This window comes from Triticum aestivum, chromosome 7B (assembly GCF_018294505.1).
Source record: "Triticum aestivum cultivar Chinese Spring chromosome 7B, IWGSC CS RefSeq v2.1, whole genome shotgun sequence".
Lineage (NCBI taxonomy): Eukaryota > Viridiplantae > Streptophyta > Magnoliopsida > Poales > Poaceae > Triticum > Triticum aestivum.
The window spans coordinates 718,822,155-718,833,149 of record NC_057813.1 but is presented as its reverse complement, the minus strand read 5'-3'; the positions used below and the strand labels follow the sequence as shown (position 1 = coordinate 718,833,149).

The window sequence follows — 10,995 nt, the reverse complement described above, 5'->3', positions numbered from 1 at the left end:
TGACTCATGGATGGAAATTAAAACACAAGAAGAAATTATTTACTCTTTTACTTAGTATAAGTTATTGATTGAGATGTCATTTCATCCTACTATTCTAATTTTATACCCCTATGTTCTTGGCAAAAAAATAGATCATTTGGTTCTTAGCTTGCTTAAACCCGGGGTACTTTATCTTGCCCATACATTTTAAATGCTTTTGTGCAGGCCGAGATAATACGGATGCCCAATTCGGATTTGGACGCCTCATCTCTGAACATGAGAAACACTGAGCAGTCAATGTAAGCTTGCCCATGCTGCTTCCGCACGACGATATATCTCTGGTCGTTTGTGCTTCCATAGCTCTAGACATGAACTTCCTGATATGGTAATAAACTCACGGTGGAGAACCCTCTCATATTTATTAAACTTGCTTGCTTGCGCAGGTTACTTGCTCTAAATTTTGATATAGGATATTCTTGAGAATGAGATGTAATTTTAGGAAATAGTTAGTTTTCAGTCTTTTATTTTATCCTGAAACTATTAAAGCCAGAGAGTGACATTCATTTCTTTCTATACCATGGCTAACGTACATCCAAAACCTTTTATGAAAGGGCTACTCTAAACAATAATAAGAACTTCATATATGCTTACTAAGGTTCTATATATACCCATTCAGAAAATGTATTGCTTAGGCTACTTGTGCACTGGAAAATTATTAGATCCCTTGCTGCATTAATACTAGCATCCAAAGTTTCTTCTATGTATATTATGTTCAATTTTTTTGTAAAATGCACAACTGCCTTGAGCTTTAGTTTCTCTTTTCTCTTTATGTTGTATCACCTATATGAGGATATCTACTAACTTCAGATGCATATATAATGTATTTGATGACACAAAGAAAACTACAGTAAGCAGTGTGTTGGGCTTGCAAGATTACAGACGCCGGTCTCTGTTTCGCTTTGCCGACGGCGGAGTCTATCGACAAGAGCGATGGATCTGGAGATTGATCAAGAGGTACCCGCCCCTGCCTCTCCTCTTCGATTGTTTTTTGCTTTTGCTGCTACTTACTTTCCTGCTTTCTTATCGTAGGTTACCCCCCCCCCCCACCGGCGCCACCTTTTGTCGACCTAACTAGCATCTCCTCGGCCGTTTGGAACCAGCGAATTAACCTGCGCATCTCTAGGTTATGGTACCAGCGAGGTGGCTTTGATGATGGCCCTATCAAGAGTATACATATGGTCGTGACTGATGAAAAGGTGAATGCCTATTTTGTTCTCCAGTCTTTTGCGACTCATACGCTACTTATGCAAGTGGTGGTTGTTGTTTCTCTACATTGTTGTCTCTGTAGGACATTTAAGGGCTTTCCTTAGTTGCATGTGATTTGAGTAGGATAAATTATGTCTTTGTAGTGTTGACAGCCTATATCTTTTGACGCTGTTATCTAGGATTATAAGATGCTTGTTGGTTACTGAATGTGTTCTCTGCGTGTGTGTTTTCATAGGGATACCATGCTAACGCGACGTTGCCTAACGAGGTCATGGACATGTTTGTGGACGATCTACATGAGAGAAATTTATATGTATGTGCTAGGATCTGTGTGAAGCCCCCTGAGGTAAATACTGAGGGCAGTTTAGCTTTATTTGCGGTTATATATGCCTGTGAGCTGCAGAAACTATAATGTCCGATAAATTTTTTCTTTGCCATGCTAATTACTTTATCATTCAATTCTTGAGGGTACGCAGCTTTTATTTCACCCCTAGATTCAATCAGTCATCCATTGGCATTTCAGTTGTGTGAAACAGTTTTCATGCACCTATATGTTTTTCAACATCTCAACATATAGAAGAGACCTGATGGGAACTATCCATGTGCCTCCACATGCTTTGTATTGCATAATTTCATTAGCTTCTATAGATGGTCTCGTGCATAAAACACTACCGCACCAACACCTGAGTAATTGTATTGGTTTCTCCTCAAGTACCATAATGCAATCTTGTCTTCGATTGTAAACCCTGGTTTGGTATTTTTAGTTGCACGTTTCAGTGAGCGAAAGAAAAAATAGTGTCAAAGTAGAATGCACATCGTTGTGGCAACTCTGTCGTACGACAAAATTTGGTCAGATGGTCCTTTTAGGTTCTCTCAAATTTTCTATAGATAGTTGGGTTCTCGGATACAAATATAATTTCAGTAATCCGATGATTTTGGCCAATCATTGTTGACATAGCATTGGACATTTAGTTCAGTTAAAAATATCATGCAGAGTTGCTTCCTTTATTTATGTCCAAATTAAAAATCATATGCAAATAGACTTGTGAAGAAATAATTTTTAAATTTGTTTTGGTCCATTCTCTCAGCTCACAATGGTTTCACTCCTTTTTAGGACTCCAATAGGATTTCCATATACAAATGATAATATACATTTATATTGAACTCATCGCTGCTCTGAACTCATATATAAGCGGATCACAAATACTAGACTGAATGGACTATTGCAGAATTAACAGAAAACCAGGGACCACCATCACCCTACTAGCGTGCGTGAATCATTCATCATGTTGCACTTTAGAGTCGTCATGGTCTTCTGCTTTAAAATCACTTCTTCCACTCGTTTTCCTGACAAAAACTATTGATTTCTCAAAAGTCTTGTTGTTTCTCTTCCAACCTTTGTACTTCAGAAACCTATGAGTTGTATTGAATGCCATCCCTTGTCCCCTCATCTGTTACTGCTTTCATGCTAACCAGATAACACTATTTGAACCAGCAAAACAAGATTATTTTTTTGTTTAGACTGTAGAACATTACTGGGAGGTTCTAAGAAAAGAGTGATATTTGCAAAACCATGCTTTTATTCAGCTTAATATTTTTGGACTAATCTAATCTTTATTTTTTCAGGTTGCCAAAGAGGCTTCTGACATGGTACTAGCTGACGACAATTTCAGTACCATAGTTGCCGCAGTTGGTGAAGGAAGATCTATTTACAATAACATGAAAGCTTTCATAAGGTTTGTGCACTGAGAGCCTTTTTCTCACTTCTCATTGACAGTTTTGTGGTTGCTTGTGTATTTGTGCCTGTTCTATATGGCTTGCTAAAAATGATGTTCTTGAATCGAGCATGATTGTGTGATTGTGTCTGCTTTCATACTTCACATCCAGTTGGTGGAAAACCTTCTATTCCTTGAGTATTCTGAAGGCCCTTGCTTCACTGATGCAGATATCTACATGATTTCCTCAAACATTGGTGAAGTTGCTTCAATCTTCCTTACCTCTGCTTTGAGTATTCCTGAGGGGTTGATATATGTTCAATTTATATGGGTAAATCTCGTCACCTATGGCCCCTCTGCAACTGCTTTGGGTTTCAATCCGCCTGACAAGGACATCATGAAGAAACCACCAAGGAGGAGCGATGACTCATTGATTACTCCCTGGATTTTGTTCTGTTACCTGGTAAATGATCACCACATATCTGTTTGATTTGTTTTAGTCATCTCTGCCTTTCTTCTCGAGATTATAATTCTCACCAATCACATAACTTGCAGGTCATGGGCCTTTACATGGCATGGGGGTTAGAATCGTTTGGTCATCTGGTACACCCATGCATCTTTCATGGGCATTGATCTCACTAGAGATGGCCACACTTGTCAGTTATCACAACCCTCGAATTGCGGCCAGTGCTCTAGCTGGGATAACTTCACAGCTGCGCCCTTCATTGCTCGTGCTAGAACTTTCACCTTCGACGACAACCCCTGCGACCACTTCCAGGCCCGCAATGTGAAGGCAACGATGCTCTCACTGTACATGCTCGTGGCGATCGAGATGTTCAACTCGCTCAACGCCCTCTCAGGGGGACACGTGCCTGCTGAGGATGCCTTCGTGGGTCAACCCGTGGCTGCTCCTGGCCATGTCGGTGTCATTCGGGTTGCACTTCCTCATCCTCTACGTGCTGTTCCTCGCACAGGTGTTTGGCATCATGCCACTCAGCCTTAAAGAGTGGCTCCTGGTGCTCCTTGTTGCGCTCGATCAGGGCACGAGGATGTGTTCACCGCCGTGAATAGGCCGCTCCAGTTCGCGTAGACTGCCATCGTCCTGGAGGTACACCACCTGCCGGCACCATGCTAGATCTCGCTTGCCTTTTTCTTTCTCTTGATCTGTTTGTTTTTGAGCTTTTCATTCTATGGGCTTTGGACTCACATCTCGCAGGCACCGGAAGGCGGCTAGAAGGAGGCAAGCGGCAGCCTCACCGCTGACACACTCGCCGCTGATGCCCGCGGCGACGACTGGATCCTGGCCGTCCCCTCCCCTTCCCATCATATCCGTCAAGGTCCAGCGGACGACGGCGACCATCTCCGGTAGCCGGTAGGTCCCATCTGAGGGAGGAGGGCTGGGGGCTGGAGGGATGGAGATGCTCTCATCGGCGGCAGCTTTCGTGGAGGGGCAGTTTGTACGACGCCTATGACCACGCCTGTAGCATCTAGCTTGAGGCTTCTGTGACAGTGAGTCCTGCACGGTAGATACCTTTGTCTTGCGGATATAATGGTGATTGGCGATGGAAATCTTTTGATTCAGTGGTAGACGTGTCTGAAGTTGAATATGTTCTGTTTTTTTGTCTGGAATTGTCACAGGTTACAAGCTGCAAGCATGATTTGCATCTCCAGTGCATCCTTGAGTGGTGAGGACCATGCTTTCTCGCCTTTGAAATTTGACCAAAAGTTCTGTAACCATTCAACAAGGTGAGATCCTAATCTCCCCCCTACTGTTTTCTCTTTTGGCTGATGTGATTTTACTCTGTTTGTGGGAGTGGGAGTAGTGTTACTTTGCAACCATGAATAGTGAAGTACATGGCTTCATGTCTTGGATAGTTTCCACTTTAGATTTAGATGGCATTGGTTGTGTGTGATAATGTTGTCACTTGGTGGTTTTGATAGGATAGTGCCTCATCCTATAGGACATGCTTAGACCATCTGAATATTTTTTTGTGGACAACACACTTGCACCATGATTTATAAGATTTTCTTTATCTCACATGTTGGCCTGAGGGATTCACTATCTTCAGTGAGGCCAATCATTTTGTCTAAATGGTGGTGTTACATCAAAATTTACATGTACTGCACAACACAATAGTGTCTTTTTTAGCCTTGTAGGTATATTAGATAAGTATATCTAAGAAATGGTTGATGTTTTATGATGATTGGTTCGTGTTGTGGAGCTACTGCGAATGATCATACGAACCAAGTCAACCATAATTTTTTTTGTTTTGGTTTGGATACTAAAGGTTGTTTATATATGAAAAGAAAATATGCTTCCAGGAATGCATACACCAACTGCAGTCCTCCACACACAAACATGTTGCCAGGATTCCATTCAACCAAATTCTAAATGATAAAATATTATATAGATATTTAAATTCAAAATCTTGTTGGTAGCTTACCAAGCTGACCGCTTGATTAATTCAAGTGGAAGAAAGTTTGCATCATTTCGTGTCGATTTTATTGTTAACACCAATTACGTAATAAACTATCTGTGAATAAGACAGTGGTAAGAGATGCAGTAGAGCCTGAATAATTTGGTATCTTTGCACCTTTAGTACTCTTACTAAATGGCTCCACACAAGCGAAACCAGCTGAAACTACACATGCTGAGAAGACAAGCTCAAGTAGAAGAGCAATATGGATATGCAATTTTGTTGGAAATATGCCCTAGAGGCAATAATAAAAGCATTATTATTATATTTCCATGTTCATGATAATTGTCTTTATTCATGCTATAATTGTGTTATCCGGAAATCGTAATACATGTGTGAATAACAGACACCAACGTGTCCCTAGTGAGCCTCTAGTTGACTAGCTCGTTGATCAACAGATAGTCATGGTTTCCTGACTATGGACACTGGATGTCATTGATAACGAGATCACATCATTAGGAGAATGATGTGATGGACAAGACCCAATCCTAAACATAGCACAAGATCGTATAGTTCGTTTGCTAGAGTTTTACAATGTCAAGTATCTTTTCATTAGACCATGAGATCGTGTAACTCCCGGATACCGTAGGAGTGCTTTGGGTATGCCAAACGTCACAACGTAACTGGGTGACTATAAAGGTAGACTACGGGTATCTCCGAAAGTGTCTGTTGGGTGACATGGATCAAGACTGGGATTTGTCACTCTGTATGACGGAGAGGTATCACTGGGCCCACTCGGTAATGCATCATCATAATGAGCTTAGAGTGACCAAGTGTCTGGTCACGGGATCATGCATTACGGTACGAGTAAAGTGACTTGCCGGTAATGAGATTGAACGAGGTATTGGGATACCGACGATCGAATCTCGGGCAAGTAACATATCGATAGACAAAGGGAATAGCGTACGGGGTTGATTGAATCCTCGACATCGTGGTTCATCCGATGAGATCATCGTGGAGCATGTGGGAGCCAACATGGGTATCCAGATCCCGCTGTTGGTTATTGACCGAAGAGTCGTCTCGGTCATGTCTGCTTGTCTCCCGAACCCGTAGGGTCTACACACTTAAGGTTCGGTTACGCTAGGGTTGTAGGGATATGTATATGCAGTAACCCGAATGTTGTTCGGAGTCCCGGATGAGATCCCGGACGTCACGAGGAGTTCCGGAATGGTCCGGAGGTAAAGATTTATATATGGGAAGTCCTGTTTCGGGCATCGGGACAAGTTTCGGGGTTATCGGTATTGTACCGGGACCACCGGAAGGGTCCCGGGGGTCCACCGGGTGGGGCCACCCATCCCCGGGGGCCACATGGGCTGTAGGGGGTGCGCCTTGGCCTTCTTGGGCCAAGGGCACCAGCCCCACATAGGCCCATGCGCCTAGGGTTCAAGGGGGCAAGAGTCCTAGGAGGGTAAGGCACCTCCTAGGTGCCTTGGGGGGGAGGGAAACCCCCCTTGGCCGCCACACCCCCTAGGAGATTGGATCTCCTAGGGCCGGCCACCCCCCCTTGGCACCCCTATATATAGTGGGGGAGAGGAGGGACTTCATACCTTGAGTCCTTGGCCTTTGGTTGCCTCCTTCTCCCTCCCCAACACCTCCTCCACCTCCATAGTGCTTAGCGAAGCTCTGCCGGAGTACTGCAGCTCCATCAACACCACGCCGTCGTGCTGCTGCTGGTGCCATCTCCCTCAACCTCTCCTCCCTCCCTTGCTGGATCAAGAAGAGGAGACGTGGCTGTTCCGTACGTGTGTTGAACGCGGAGGTGCCGTCCGTTCGGCGCTGGTCATCGGTGATTTGGATCACGTCGAGTACGACTACATCATCACCGTTCTTTTGAACGCTTCCGTGCGCGATCTACAAAGGTATGTAGATGCATCTGATCACTCGTTGCTAGATGAACTCCTAGATGATCTTGGTGAAACGAGTAGGAAATTTTTTGTTTTCTGCAACGTTCCCCAACAGTGGCATCATGAGCTAGGTCTATGCGTAGTTCTTCTTGCGCGAGTAGAACACAATTTGTTGTGGGCGTAGATTTGTCAACTTTCTTGCCGTTACTAGTCCTTTCTTGCTTCAGCGGTATTGTGGGATGAAGCGGCCCGGACCAACCTTACACGTACGCTTACGTGAGACCGGTTCCACCGACTAACATGCACTAGTTGCATAAGGTGGCTGCCGGTGTCTGTCTCTCCTACTTTAGTTGGAGCGGAATCGATGAACAGGGTCCTTATGAAGGGTAAATAGAAGTTGACAAATCACGTTGTGGCTTTAACGTAGGTAAGAAAACGTTCTTGCTAGAACCCTAATTCAGCCACGTAAAACTTGCAACAACAATTAGAGGACGTCTAACTTGTTTTTGCAGCAAGTGGTTTGTGATATGATATGGCCAAAGTTGTGATGAATGATGAATGATCTATATGTGATGTATGAGATGTTCATGCTATTGTAATAGGATTCACGACTTGCATGTCGATGAGTATGACAACCGGCAGGAGCCATAGGAGTTGTCTTTATTCTTTTAATGACTTGCGTGTCATCGAGAAACGCCATGTAAATTACTTTACTTTATTGCTAAACGCGTTAGCCATAGTAGTAGAAGTAATAGTTGGCGAGCAACTTCATGGAGACACGATGATGGAGATCATGATGATGGAGATCATGGTGTCAAGCCGGTGACAAGATGATCACGGAGCCCCAAGATGGAGATCAAAGGAGCTATGTGAAAATGGCCATATCATGTCACGTTTATTATTTGATTGCATGTGATGTTTATCATGTTTTGCATCTTGTTTACTTAGAACGACGGTAGTAAATAAGATGATCCCTCACAATAAAATTCAAGAAGTGTTCCCCCTAACTGTGCACCGTTGCGACAGTTCGCTGTTTCAAAACACCACGTGATGATCGGGTGTTTTATTCAGACGTTCACATACAACGGGTGTAAGACAGATTTACACATGCAAACACTTAGGTTGACTTGACGAGCCTAGCATGTACAGACATGGCCTCGGAACACAGAAGACCGAAAGGTCGAGCATGAGTCGTATAGAAGATACGATCAACATGAAGATGTTCACCGATGTTGACTAGTCCGTCTCACGTGATGATCGGACGCGGTCTAGTTTAACTCGGATCATGTAATACTTAGATGACTAGAGGGATGTCTAATCTAAGTGGGAGTTCACTAATAATTTGATTAGTTGAACTTAATTATCATGAACTTAGTCTAAAATCTTTGCAATATGTCTTGTAGATCAAATGGCCAACGTAGTCCTCAACTTCAACGCGTTCCTAGAGAAAACTAAGCTGAAAGACGATGGCAGCAACTATACGGACTGGGTCCGGAACCTGAGGATCATCCTCATAGCTGCCAAGAAAGATTATGTCCTACAAGCACCGCTTGGTGACGCACCCGTTCTCCCTGCAGAACAAGATGTTATGAACGCTTGGCAGGCACGTTTCGATGACTACTCCCTCGTTCAGTGCGGCATGCTTTACAGCCTAGAGCCGGGGCTCCAAAAGCGTTTTGAGAGACATGGAGCATATGAGATGTTCGAAGAGCTGAAAATGGTTTTCCAAGCTCATGCCCGGGTCGAGAGATATGAAGTCTCCGACAAATTCTTCAGCTGTAAGATGGAGGAAAACAGTTCTGTGAGTGAGCACATACTCACTATGTCTGGGTTGCATAACCGCTTGACTCAGCTAGGAGTTAATCTCCCGGATGATGCGGTCATTGACAGAATCCTCCAGTCGCTTCCACCAAGCTACAAGAGCTTTGTGATGAACTTCAATATGCAGGGGATGGAAAAGACCATTCCTGAAGTATTTGCTATGCTGAAATCAGCAGAGGTAGAAGTCAGGAAGGAACATCAAGTGTTGATGGTCAATAAAACCACTAAGTTCAAGAAAGGCAAGGGTAAAAAGAACTTCAAGAAGGACGGCAAGGAGGTTGCCGCGCCCGGCAAGCAAGCTGCCGGGAAGAAGCCAAAGAATGGACCCAAGCCCGAGACTGAGTGCTTTTATTGCAAGGGAAGCGGTCACTGGAAGCGGAACTGCCCTAAGTACTTAGCGGATAAGAAGGCCGGCAAAACGAAAGGTATATGTGATATACATGTAATTGATGTGTACCTTACTAGTGCCCGTAGTGGCTCCTGGGTATTTGATACCGGTGCAGTTGCTCACATTTGTAACTCAAAGCAGGGGCTGCGGAATAAGCGGAAACTGGCAAAGGACGAGGTAACGATGCGCGTCGGGAATGGTTCCAAGGTCAATGTGATCGCCGTCGGCACGCTACCTCTGCATCTCCCTTCGGGATTAGTTTTAAACCTTAATAATTGTTATTTAGTGCCAGCTTTGAGCATGAACATTGTATCGGGATCTCGTTTAATTCGAGATGGCTACTCTTTTAAATCTGAGAATAATGGTTGTTCCATTTTTATGAGAGATATGTTTTATGGTCATGCTCCTATGGTGAATGGTTTATTCTTTATGAATCTCGAACGTGATGCTACACATGTTCATAATGTGAGTACCAAAAGAAGTAAAGTTGATAATGATAGTCCCACATACTTGTGGCACTGCCGCCTTGGTCACATAGGTGTCAAACGCATGAAGAAGCTCCATGCTGATGGACTTTTAGAGTCTCTTGATTATGAATCATTTGACACGTGCGAACCATGCCTTATGGGTAAAATGACCAAGACTCCGTTCTCAGGAACAATGAAGCGAGCAACCGACTTATTGGAAATCATACATACTGATGTGTGCGGACCGATGAGTGTTGAGGCTCGCGGTGGCTATCGTTATGTTCTCACCCTCACTGATGATTTAAGTAGGTATGGGTATATCTACTTAATGAAACACAAGTCTGAAACCTTTGAAAAGTTCAAGGAATTTCAGAGTGAGGTTGAAAATCAACGTGACAGGAAAATCAAGTTTCTACGATCAGATCGTGGAGGAGAATACTTGAGTCACGAGTTTGGGGCACACTTAAGAAAATGTGGAATAGTTTCAGAACTCACGCCGCCTGGAACACCTCAGCGTAATGGTGTGTCCGAACGTCGTAATCGCACTCTGTTAGATATGGTGCGATCTATGATGTCTCTTACCGATTTACCGCTTTCTTTTTGGGGCTATGCTTTAGAGACTGCCGCATTCACTTTAAATAGGGCTCCGTCGAAATCCGTTGAGACGACACCGTATGAATTATGTTTTGGGAAGAAACCTAAGCTGTCGTTTCTAAAAGTTTGGGGGTGCGATGCTTATGTCAAGAAACTTCAACCTGAAAAGCTCGAACCCAAATCAGAAAAATGCGTCTTCATAGGGTACCCAAAAGAAACTATTGGGTACACCTTCTACCTCAGATCCGAAGGCAAGATCTTTGTTGCCAAGAATGGGTCCTTTCTGGAGAAAGAGTTTCTCTCGAAAGAAGTAAGTGGGAGGAAAGTAGAGCTTGATGAAGTATTGCCTCTTGAACCGGAAAATGGCGCAACTCAAGAAAATGTTCCTGAGGTGCCAGCACCGACTAGAGAGGAAGTTAATGATAATGATCAAGATACTTCTGA

At 43.7% G+C, this 10,995-nt stretch overlaps 1 pseudogene; it reads left to right on the top strand.

The window, feature by feature from the left end:
• Positions 1–422: 422 nt before the first annotated feature.
• Positions 423–4,027, top strand: LOC123158605 (calcium-transporting ATPase 1, endoplasmic reticulum-type-like; annotated as a pseudogene).
• The last annotated feature ends 6,968 nt before the right edge of the window (positions 4,028–10,995 follow it).